The sequence below is a fragment of the Hylobates moloch genome, unplaced genomic scaffold (genome assembly GCF_009828535.3).
Source record: "Hylobates moloch isolate HMO894 unplaced genomic scaffold, HMol_V3 SCAFFOLD_1242, whole genome shotgun sequence".
Lineage (NCBI taxonomy): Eukaryota > Metazoa > Chordata > Mammalia > Primates > Hylobatidae > Hylobates > Hylobates moloch.
The window spans coordinates 1-12,526 of NW_026653517.1; the positions used below are offsets into that span (position 1 = coordinate 1).

The following is a 12,526-nucleotide window of genomic DNA, read 5'->3' on the forward strand; positions in this document are numbered from 1 at the left end:
GCCTGCAAAGTTACACACACACACACATACACACACACACACACACACATACACACACAGTTAGCAAGAGACTAAAATGTAACATCAGTGGGACCAAAATAATGCAAGAGAAATTTAAGAAATTTTGACATTTTACCACTATAGCTGGAAGATTTCAAACCCTGATTACTAAACACACTGTTTTCAAAATGTGTGAATTCCATCATCATAAACATAATTCATCATTATAAATATTTTCCTTCAAAGTGACAATCATTCAAAGACTAACCCTAAAGATCGCTATCTGTCTTAAGCATGCTTGTCATTTAGTTATCTTTATTAAAGTACTCAGTTCCGAAAAACAATGATAAACAATATCCCAATGGTTGACGGCAAGAAGTATCTATGGATTCAGATTAGTTTAGTTCAATTTCTGGCTCCACAACGTAGCATCTGAGGGTCCAAAGGCAACATTGGTTATTTCTCAGTGCTTCAGTTTTCCAGTCTATAAAACAGCACAAACACCTCATACAGGTGAATGTACACCTCACAGGATTACAATGACTAAATGATATATTTGTATTAGCACATAGAAAGTGCTCAATAAATGTTGGTTATTATGTTTTACATACACATGAAGAGGAGCCATATACTCACACTTACTAGGATGGCTATTATCAAAAAAAGAAAGGAAAAAAATTAAGCATCGGCAAGGATGTGGAGAAACTGGAAATCCTGTGTGCTGCTGGTGAGACTGTAAAATGCTGCAATCACTATGGAAAACATTATGGTGGGCCCTCAAAAAATTAAAAATGTAACTGCCATATGATCCCACAATCCTACTTCTGGGTAAATATCCAAAAGAACTGAAAGCAGGATCTTGAAGAAATATTTGCACACTCATGTTCCTAACAGCATTATTCACAACAGCCAGGAGGAGGAAGCAACCCAACTGTCCATCAATGGATGGCTAGATAAAATGCGGTATATACACACAACGGAATATTATTCGGCCTCAAAAAGGGAGAAAATCCTGTCAACAGCTACAACATGGACTCTACACTAAGTGAAATAAGCCAGTCGCAAAAAGACAAATACTTCTATGAGGTTTCTAACATGATCAAATTCACTGAAATAGAAAGCAGCATGGTGGTCACAAGGGGCTGGGAAGTGGGAGGAAAGGGGAGCAGTTGTTTATTCGGTATAGGATTTCAGTTTTGCAAGACGAAAGTGTTCTGAAGATTTGTTTCACAACAATATGAATACATTTCACACTCCTGAACTGTACATTTAAAGACGGTGAAGATGGTAAAGGGGTCATACTTTTGAAACTAGTATCTATAAATAAAGATAGGGTAATGTCCTTTTATAAGGGCTACTGAAACTATTAGAGTTTAATAGAGTGGCAACAAATGAACTGGTAACTAAACTCGTAAATGGACAGTATTATTACATAATCCACTTTCATTTTGAAATATCTGCAGAAATAAAACACTGCATTAAAATAAGCTTATTTAGGCCGGGCGCGGTGGCTCACGCTTGTAATCCCAGCACTTCGGGAGGCCGAGGCGGGTGGATCACGAGGTCAGGAGATCGAGACCACGGTGAAACCCCGTCTCTACTAAAAATACAAAAAAAAAAAAAAAAAAATTGGCCGGGCGTGGTGGCGGGCACCTGTAGTCCCAGCTACTCGGAGAGGCTGAGGCAGGAGAATGGCGTGAACCTGGGAGGCGGAGCTTGCAGTGAGCCGAGATCGCGCCACTGCACTCCAGCCTGGGTGACAGAGCGAGACTCCGTCTCAAAAGAAAATAAATAAATAAATAAAATAAGCTTATTTATTGCAGACAAAATATACAAATCACATGACTCAACTTACTCAAGTCTCTAAAGCCAGCCTAATCTTGGGCCCCAATTTTTCTTGTGCACAAGGAAAGCAGATGAGTTCTCTGATCCTGTAAGAAATAACTGCAGGGGTTTAGACTGGTATGAAGTCTCTATGGACTACCAGTGTCACCTCAGATCCCACACACCTTAGAATCATGAATGAACTGAAATCACTATGGACCTGAACACCTGGGCTCTGATTATAATCAAACCATATCCCGTCTACTCACAAAATTTTCAAACTTAAGCACAACAAATTGGAATACAAAAGCAAGTTTTCAAATTGCTCTCACCTAAATCACAGAGTGAAATTAAGCAGACTTTTCCTTTATTCAAAAATAATCACCAGATATGTTTTGGGAGTAAATTTTAAACAAATGTGCAGTTCATGGACTTTTGTTAAGATACAACTTTAAATATTCAGCTCTAAAGAAACAATATATCAGCTGAAACTCAAAAGTTAGTAAAAACTTTTCTGTTTTCAATAATTTTTAAATCTTTAAGCCATCCTTCAAAGATACTACCAAGTATCTATCAGCACTAGACCAATGATTTCCATATTTAATTAAATTGCGAGTATCAATTATAAAATGCAGTATTTCATGTGTCGGAACACAAAAACACTGTCAATTAAAAATGACATATACCAGATATTGAAACATTTAAAAATTGGTATTTTAGAACAAATATAATACAGTATGTACACGCCTGTCCCTCTGAATAATCCAAACGTACAGGAAGCTAATCTATGTATCAACTATGTGGGGACACCAAACCCCTAGAGACTCACTCCAACTGTTTCAAATGCACGAAAAGTCAATATAAACCACCAGTCCAAAGATCAATCAATCAATGATCAATGCAGACGGAAAATCCAAAGACACTCCAAAGGCACCCCAAACAGATAACTAGGTAACTCACTACGGCCTAAACAAGTCATTTCCACATGAAGGAAGTCACAAATCTAAGCACTAAATGACTTTCAAACAGCTCAGGTGGTCAAGACCCCCGTTCTCCTTTAAGCCAATGGTCCACAGGTACCAACTCAGAAGACAGAGTGCCACTTACTGAGAGAAAAAAACCTTTCAGTAAGTGGCACTCTGTCTTCTGAGTTGGATTTTTCTGCAAACACTATGGACACAATGAACTGGTTTAGCTTAGGGCAATTTACCAGCTATTTCAAAACAATGGTAGAGTTGCAAAATACAAAGAAAATCTTATCAGACTAAACATTTTCAGACTAAGTATTAAAAGTTATTCAGGAAACACAAGAGAATGCATTTATTCCGTAGTATCAACAATTATAGAATGGAAACACACAGAACCTCTATTAAACGTATCTATTTCAAAACTCCTAAAATCTATTACTTGTCTTACACCAAAATCTGATATAGTACCACATCCTATAAAACATTAAATACAAGTAAATCTAAATGTCAAAGTAAATTCACAACCAATGAAATCAGAAGATTCACAAATGTAAACTTGGTAATTAGGAAGCTAACTCTAAGCCAGACGCGGTGGCTCACGCCTGTAATCCCAACATTTTGGGAGGCCGAGGCGGGTGGATCACGAGGTCAGGAGATCAAGACCATCCTGGCTAACACAGTGAAACCCCGTCTTTACTAAAAATACAATACAAAAAAAAAAAAAAAATTAGCCGGACGTGATGGCGGGCGCCTTTGGTCCCAGCTACTCGGGAGGCTGAGGCAGGAGAATGGCGTGAACCTGGGAGGCGGAGCTTGCAGTGAGTGGAGATCCCGCCACTGCACTCCAGCCTGGGCGACAGCGTGAGACTCTGCCTCAAAAAAAAAAAAAAAAAAAAAGAAAAGCTAACTCTTTCGAAGTTCAATTGTACATAAGAATAGACACATTCAAAACAGGCAAGGCAGAATAGGTCAAAAATGTCTCTGAACATAGCAAACCCACCCCCAATCTAGACAGAAATATAAATGTAGATCCTGTTATTTCACTAACGATTTAATTTTAAGTTACAGCCTTCACACAAAGAAAAGTCTGCAGTCTATCTGCCTATCTATACATATATGTGTATATATATATCTCTATACTGTTGCGAACAAACATACGTTTTTTCGCAACAGTAACCGCACCAAATTACTAGGCTCAACGTTGATTTAGAAAACAAATAATTAAAAAATGCTTTTTGCTGTTTTTCCAGAGGAATCCAATTTGATCATCCATTTGGACCTTAAACCTCAGAAATTCAAATGTGTCAAAAATGTCCATTAATGTAAACAAAAATGGCAAAATGTTAATTTCTGGAGCTAGGAAACAGTTAAAAGGCAGTTCATTACACTGTGCTCTGTATTCTCATGTTTTTAAAAGTCTATTAAAATGTTAAATTTTTCAAAATTGTTCAGGTGCATCAAGTGGTCTTTACAAAAATCTTTCATTCTAAAACAGTAGAGAGCATCCATTTATCAATAATATACTTGACAGGACACACTGACTTGAAGGTAGTCTTCAAATCACACCAACAATTACTCTATCAATAGACAGACGTAAGGCCATATCTGACTGGAAGTTACTGAAGAAATAAATGTAATACAATTAAGTATATTTCTTCTTATGTGAAAATGTTATATAGTTGATAACTAAAAAAAAAAAAAACTTCATTCTTAGAATTGGAAGAGACAAACTTTCTAGTTCGGTGGTTTGCAAACTTTTTGAGGTACCTGGACAAAAGAGCCAGACAAGTCACCTTGTTTTATACATGGGAGATTATACACAAAATATTAGATGATGCTTTTAAAAATGATTTATCTGCTTAAAAAAGGCTTTAAACCCATTCTGCCATTTCACCAGCTACATTCTACAGCTAATATGGTGGCATAGAAAAGATTAAATGACTTGGGATATATCATTCAATTAGTGGCAAAAGAACTCAGGACTCTTATTTGTCCAGTTCTTTCAAACAATGCACCACTTCAAATTAAGTTACAATTAAGAATAAAACTTTCCATTTTCTTGCCTGTAAAATACGGTTATTAGACAAGATCATCTCTAAGATCATTTTCCAGGTCTAAAATTCTGACTCCATGAATGTCAAGTTCAAACAGAAGTCTACATTAAGGGACTGAATGTTCTTAAACCCAGCAGAACCCTTCACACACTTTCAATGACTTCAGAGACATACAAGTCAAATACAGAAACAAGCTCACAGTAACTCAGTCATACCTTTTAGGTCCTTAAACATTTGTGCAACATCTTTTAATAGTTAATGCTATTAAGATGTGAAACAATGTTCTCAAAAGCCACTGAAATAATACTGAAAGTTTTTTGGTTACTAGTTATGTTAAGAAAGAATACTGGCCTATGAAAAACACACAACTCACTGAAGATGTTCAAGTTACCGAATGCCTCAGAAAATTAAGTACATCGTTTTCTTAAGTTTAAAATAAATGAATTGAGAGGAGCATAAAGCCTAGCTGGCATAACAGTTACAAAGTTTTAATTCCCACCTATTAAAGCCTGAAAGAGGTTGCTCTGAAATATGTTAATAACCCGTTCTATGGAACTTCTGAGCTGTCTGTCTTCAGTTTGGCTTAGTTTTGAACGATATTCTTCCAAAAGGTGCAATGCTCTCTGGGTATCTGAGAAGAAAAAGCAGAACCTGATTAAAACTCTCTATTTACAAAAAAAAGTATCACATACTAGTGCAAATAATTCTGCATGACATCTAAATAGTTCCGCAAATCCTTCAGGTCAACTGACGTCACTATGTTCATGTACACATATTCCTTAGAATGACCAAAAAATAAAAAAAAAAAAACTAAAGAAAGACAAGAAAAATTTAAACCTATATCACATTAGAAAACGGAGGAGAGTGAGCAGTTTGGAATAAATGTGTACTGGTAGTTTGCCAAAGTAAAAGATCAAAGTATTAGCAACAGTTTCAGATTACCTGATATGCAAAAGCAGATGATCTACAATTTGTTATTATAATCCAAATTTTTAACATTTCAAAATACAAATTCTTAGTATCCCACAGTTGCTCATAGAACAGTGCTTAGTAAGAATGATAAAGTGAAATACTAAAACACCAATTCAGAGTTACTAAGGACATATGTGTGGGGGGTTAACTGCCTCTCTTAACCACTAGAAAAATGTTAAGAAAGTTTAACAAACATTTTCGTGTTTCCATCTTCTGAAATGATATGAGGCTTAGATTCCCTAAGCAATAAAGCTAGGACCGTGCTGTCTCATCAAAGTTACACAAACGATTCTAAAACGGCAATCAAAAAACTGACATACGGAAAAGCAAGTGACATCGACAACAGAGTTACGGAATAAACTCTCACCTTGCTTCCGGACCGGCATTTTTCTCTAGAATCAGGAAGAGGGCACACACCTTTAAAAACACACAACAGAAAGGAAAAAGGATAGAATCATGTTAAACTAGCATTTCCCCCCATCGAAACAGAAAACCCTCGCAGCCCTATTTGAAAACCCCACGTTCCAAAGTTTTACCAAGTCAAAGAAAGAGTCTCAAAACGCAGCAGTTGTCTGTCAATGTGGAAAGCTTTTCCTTGGAGTGGGTGCCCCTCCAAATTAAGAACAGACAGAAGTCGGCTTCCAAACTCTCCTCGAAAGCATCCCCCTCCCCAAAGAGCCTAGACCTGAGGCCGCCTCTTGCCCCACTCAAGTATCCCAACTCCCCACCTGCTACCGGGTACGGACGGGTGAAGCGCTCCGACCCTTGGCCCCCGAGCCAGCAGCGGCCGCAGAGCGCTGGGAGGGGACCGGCGGGACTGGCCGCCCGCCCTGCTCGGGCCCCCTCCTCTCGCTTGCCTTTCTCCTTGCTCGCTGCCTCCGGGCTGCTCCAGCTGAGGCCGGACAGGGCAGCGGCCGCTCTCCGCGACGCCCTCGCGCCCCGCATGCACACCTCCGCGGGCCCCCACACCTGCGGCGCCGCCACAAAGTTCCCGCGAGCGGCGTGCGCTCGGAACTGGGGTGCGCTCCGACCAGACTCGGAGCAGCTCCCCAGCCCGGCCCCGCTCCACGTACCCCCGCCCCGCCCGGGGCCCGCGGAGCCGAGCGGAGGGGGTGAAGGGACGGGGGAGGAGCTCCCCTGGGCCGCCGCACCCCCGTGGCCTCGTCCTCCTTCTCGGCCGCGCCGCCTCCTCGCTCGCCGCGGTCCCCCGGCCCGCTCGCCCAGTTGCCGCCTGCCCGCCCCACCCCCGGAACCTCGCCTCCTTCCGCGCCCCCAACCGCTCTCCCCCTAAACTTTCCGCCAAGATGGCGGCCCCCGAGCTGGCCTGCCGCGCTCCCACGTGACCGCCTTCCCCGCGCTCTCAGCCAATGGGAAGTGAGGAGGCGGCTCTCGCCGAGCCCGGGGCTCCCCGCGCTGCTACCTTCGGGTTGGAAGGGGGAGGCGGGTCGGGAGAGGGCTGAGGAACGGAAGGGGGACCCGGGGAGCATCCTAAGGGAACCTCTTCGCTTAAAAGGGCGGCCGCTGAAGTGGCTCTGAGAACAAAGGAGTTAACACTCGGACTCCACAGGTGGCCCGGGGTGGCCCTGGAGGAGCCCGCCTTTACCTTGCCCTAGCCCACCGGCGTGTCCCGCAGTTCCGAGCTAAACGCGCCAGGCCGGGAAGGCTCGGGCTGTCTGAAGAGAGGCGTGACCTCGCCTACACCAGATCCAAGGCGCACATTCCGAGACACCCCTTAACCTCACTCAACACGGGCCGTTTCCAACTCCGCGGCAGAGACAGCGCCTGGCGACCCCGGGGGTAGATCCCCACCGGGGAAAAGCCGCCTTAAGGAGGAGCCAACCGTACCTCCCAGGGGGCGGGGAGGGCGGGGCCTGGGAGAGGGAGAGGGAGGAGTTCGGGGAGGGGTGCCAACTCTGCATTGCCTTCCACTCCAGGCTGCTTGTTAAGTTACTATTCGTCCCTTAGTAATAGGCTTGGGGGGAGGGGTTTCACTAAAGAAGGACATATGAAATAGAGACACTGGTTAATCTGGCAAGAGTTTGAGGGTTACAGTACAAGATTTTTAAGCGTAAGTGATTAATTCCAAGTATGGTATACTTAAGGGTGGGGAGAGAAGGTTTGTTCATTCATTCGCTCTCGTTCATTCATTCATTCCCCCAAGCCTGCGTCCCAGCCCGGTCAGCATCGCAGGTGTTACCCAAACTCTGACGGTCCCTTTAAGAACTCACCTGGAGTCGCGCCCTCCGAAGCTGAGCCGCCCTCAGCCAGCGCTGCAGGTTTGTTTCCTGCGCACGTCCGGGCGGAACTACGGGCCGGCTGGGACCCCGCTCCCGGTCTGAGCCACCCAGGTTATAGAAGGGGAATGGCGGGAAGCTCTCCAAGTCACTGCCCAGGTCTTCGACACTCCTCTGGGTGACAAGGACCTCCGTATTCGGAGGTCCAGAGAGAATTTGCCCAAAGTTACCCCGAGTGAGTGACAGAACTGGAAACCCGCAGATCCTGTCTTTCAAAACCGGAAGGCTCTTCCCAGTAAACCTGACTCTGACTGAGGCAGTATCCATTGGCTCCTACAGGGAAGGCCGAGGAGCCTCGTGTTGTAACCTTAACAGCTACTCAGGGGTATATTGACCACTGGTTTTACTTTCGGATTGCACCTTAGAATCCTAACTTACAGTAAGGAGCCGCCGACTTTAGAACCTATCTAGGACAAGGAACCGAGGTCCAGAAAAGGGAAGCAGCTTGTCCAAGGACATAGACGCTAATCAGTAATAGAACAGCCGAGAACTCAGGTCTCCTAGCTCCAGTCCAGGGCTCTTTCTATTGTGATTTTGGACAACTTGACAGAGACGTATGTTGGTATGTTGGCAGCAGACCTCTGTGCTTTCCCGGATCAAGCATCCTGGGATCTTGAAAAACAGTTAAAGCAACATTGCATAGAGAAAATGGGATAGAAGGGTCAAACCGTCCTGAAGGCAGGGGTGTCCTAAAAGCCAGGAACTTAACAGAGGGACGGAATTTATTTAATAGTGAAAGTGGCTCATGACATGCATGATACTCTCAAGACTTCGTTGATGGACTGTGAATGGGATGGTTGCAGTAAGAAACCATTCTAAGAATGGAATCTCTTCAGAATTCAGGAGAAAGAGGGAGGGAAATTTGCCCTCTCCCTTGATAACATTTATTGTTCATATATGTTCACTTGCTAGGAAACGGGGATAGACATAAATAAGATCCAAGTCCTGCTCTCAAGGATACACAGCCTCGTAGCAAGTACACAAAGGCCAATGCACCTTTTCCCAGGGGACACTGAGGAGTCAAAAACAAAATTTGTGTGAGTTCTCAATGTCATCCTAGCCTTCCCCTAAAAGCAAAAAGGAGGAAGAGGAGGAAAGAGGACATGTTCTTTTTTCTTGTCATTCTGTGTGACAGCCCTATTTGGTTGTCAGCAGTGTACAAAAGCAGCAGTGAACCTAGCATTTGTTCTACCCCTTAGCCTAAGGTGCCGGTAGCAAGTGCCTAGCAAATGAACATATACGAACAATGAATGAAGGCTCTTTACTCTTCATTCCTCCTTTCTACCCATCTTTATTAGTTACTTATTGCTGGATAAAAAAAAGTTCCTCAAAGCTGAAGAGTTTAAAACTTACTAGCTTAGTAAGTTAAACAGCGATAAATATTATCTCAGTTTCTGTGTGTCAGGAATTCAGGAGCGGCATAGTTGGGTGGTTTTGGCTCAGGGCATTATGATGTTGCAGTCAAGAAGCCTACCAGGGCTGCAGTCCTCTGAAGGTTTCAGTGGGACTAAGGGAGGCTCTTTCAACATGGATCATTCACATAGCTAGTAAGTTGATGCTGGCTATTGGGCGGAGGCTTCAATTTCTCACCATGAAGACCTTTCTATAGGGCTGCTTGAGTGTCTTCATGACGTAGCGGCTGACGTCCAACAGAGCAAGTGATTCAAGAGGGCGAGACAGAAGAAGCCACAATGCCTTTCCTCACTTAGTCTCAAAAGTGACACTCTGTCATAGTCTGTTTGGGCTGCTATAACAAAATACCTTAGACTGGGTGATTTATAAACAACAGGAATATATTACTCACAGCTCTAGAGGCTAAGTAGTCTAAGATCAAAACACCATCAGATGTGATCTAACAGTAATGAGAATAAAAAATTTAAAAAAAAATAGCCAGGCGCAGTGGCTCACGCCTGTAATATCCAGCACTTTGGGAGGCTGAGGCAGGTGGATCACGAGGTCAGGAGTTCAACACTAGCCTGGCCAAGATTGTGAAACCCCATCCCTACTAAAAATATATAAATTAGCCAGGCATGGTGGCAGGCGCCTGTAATCAGCTATTCAGGAGGCTGAGACAGAGAATTGCTTGAACCCGGGAGGCGGAGGTTGCAGTGAGCCGAGATCGCCCCACTGCACTCCAGCCTGGGCGACAGAGCAAGACTCTGTCTTAAAAAAAGAAAAAACACCAAGAGATTCAGTGTCTGGTAAGAGCCCCGTTCCTCATGAATGGAGCCTTCTTGCTGCATCTTCCCGTGGTGCAAGGGACTAGCAAGCTCTAGCTGGCATCTTTTATAAAGGCTCTAATCCCATTCAGAAGAGCTCCACTTTCAAGACCTAATCACCTCCCCAAAGCCTCATCTTTTAATATGATCACTTTGAAGGTGAAGATTTCAACATATTAATTTAAGAAGGACACAAACATTCAGACCATAGCATACTCCATCATTTCCAGAATATCTGATCAGTTACTTAGATCCGCCTCAAGGATATGAATACCAGAAAGTAAGACTCACTGGAGGCCATCTTCTTGGAGCTGGCTACCACATCATCACAACATACAAAGCAATGACATCTGGATTTTTCTTTTCTTTTTTCTTTTTAGACAGAGTCTTACTCTGTTGCCAGGTTGGAGTGCAGTGGTACGATCTCGGCTCGCTGCAACTTCTGCCTCCCAGGTTCAAGCTATTCTCCTGCCTCAGCCTCCTGGGTAGCTGGGACTACGGGCATGTGCCACCATGCCCAGCTAATTTTTTGTATTTTAGTAGAGACGGGGTTTCACCATGTTGGCCAGGATGGTCTCGATCTACTGACCTCGTGATCCACCTGCCTCAGCCTCCCAAAGTGCTGGGTACAGGTGTGAGCCATTCCACCCAGCCCTGACATCTGGATTTTTCTAAGCAACTTCTATTTCCTCAAAGTTTTCCTTACTTTGTGCAGTGAGCAGCTGCCATTGAATAGGACACAATATTGGATCTAATTTTCCAATTTCCTCATTAAATATATATAGATATACACACACACTATATCTATCTGTCTATCTATCTATCTATCTATCCATCCTATCTGTCCATCTGTCTATTGATAGTTAGATAGATGAATAGAAGAAGTTACTTCAACAAAATACTAGCAGGTAAACCTGTTCACTTTCCAGCTCCAAGTTAACTTGCCTTTTGAAGAGCTTAAAAGGCTTCAGAGTCAAAGGACCACGGGGAAAGGCTCAATTTCCCATTCTTTTATTGAAATGTAAGAGAGTCAATGTCAAAGATACTGTCTCTAAGTTCCAACCCTTCCCTTCCCAACCATCCTGCCTAAGCCACCTTTGCAGCTTCACATCTCTTTGTCTTCTCCTCCATCCAGGCCCCAGCTTATAAATCTATGAAGGTGTCCAGGTCCTGCCAGACTCCACTGCATCTTTTGCTTTCACTCCAGCAGAGTAGCAGCATGCTGCCTGTGCCAAGGCAATCACTAAAAGGAAAGGATTTAATGCTGTCAAAAAAGCTTCTGCCAGCTTAGGCTGCAAGAAGAGGAATAGTGTCAAGTATGTTGAAAGTGGCCATATTGGTCAGACCTCCATGAGAGCCTAGGGGGCATTGCTTAGCAGCACACTTTTAAAGGAATCTAAACAAACCAGCATCTGGAAAGAAGAGAGTAACCACAGCAATCAGGAAACAACTGTAGAATCTAGGGCCATTTTATTGAAAAAACAGAAGTCTCCAGGGAGCTGCAGTCATCAAACAGGCTTATTCTGTGTACCCAGTGGGCAAGTACAGTCAATGGATGAAAATTCAACCAATGGACAAACACAGGAAGTTCTTCCTCAACATGAGTTGTCAGAAACTGTCCAAAATTCTGAAGAGCTGCCTCAAGGTAGTGGAATTTTTTTTTTTTTAATCAGGAAGGTGCTGAATGAAGCCAGCAAGGATTTTAGAAGGAGAGAGCCCTGTTTTGACTCAGCTTCCACATTTCCCCTCCTCAAGAATCTTGACTGAGCATCTTTGGGGCTTGTGTGTCTTCATCAATTATTGTGTCTAGGAGAATTGGGGTATTTTGATCAGCCACTCTCTAGGGTGGGGGTGGAGAGTTTATCAGTGGACTCAAGGGCAATTCATAATCCCATTCTGCGTAGGATGAAATGGAAATAAAGAGAAACCAAGGACTGTACCACAATTGCCTAAAGGCCAGAGCGCCTGTTAAGGGCAAAGCTGGGACATAAACTAGTTGTCTGTCTCCAAAGTCTATTTTAAAAATTTTTCCTGTTATTGTCATTGAGCAGGGGAGGGACTAATTCACATACCTGAAAATTCACCATTTTAAAGTGTATAATCCAGTGAAAACCCTGTTTGATCAACAGGCCAAGTGTTTTCAGCTTTGGTGTGATCACTGTTCACTTGTGAAGTATGTGGTAAGCAATGTGTTG

General features: G+C 43.3%; 2 long non-coding RNA genes across 2 annotated transcripts; one reads left to right on the plus strand and one right to left on the minus strand.

Moving 5' to 3' along the window:
- Positions 1 to 2,963: 2,963 nt before the first annotated feature.
- On the minus strand, positions 2,964 to 6,679 carry LOC116464669 (uncharacterized). The gene is made up of 3 exons (XR_004246982.2): positions 6,547 to 6,679; positions 6,186 to 6,235; positions 2,964 to 5,477 (listed from the first exon to the last, which is right to left on the minus strand). It is a non-coding gene; the product is annotated as an uncharacterized LOC116464669 (long non-coding RNA).
- A 544-nt stretch (positions 6,680 to 7,223) lies between these two features.
- Positions 7,224 to 12,035, plus strand: LOC116464670 (uncharacterized). The gene is made up of 3 exons (XR_004246983.2): positions 7,224 to 7,615; positions 7,980 to 8,094; positions 11,467 to 12,035. It is a non-coding gene; the product is annotated as an uncharacterized LOC116464670 (long non-coding RNA).
- The last annotated feature ends 491 nt before the right edge of the window (positions 12,036 to 12,526 follow it).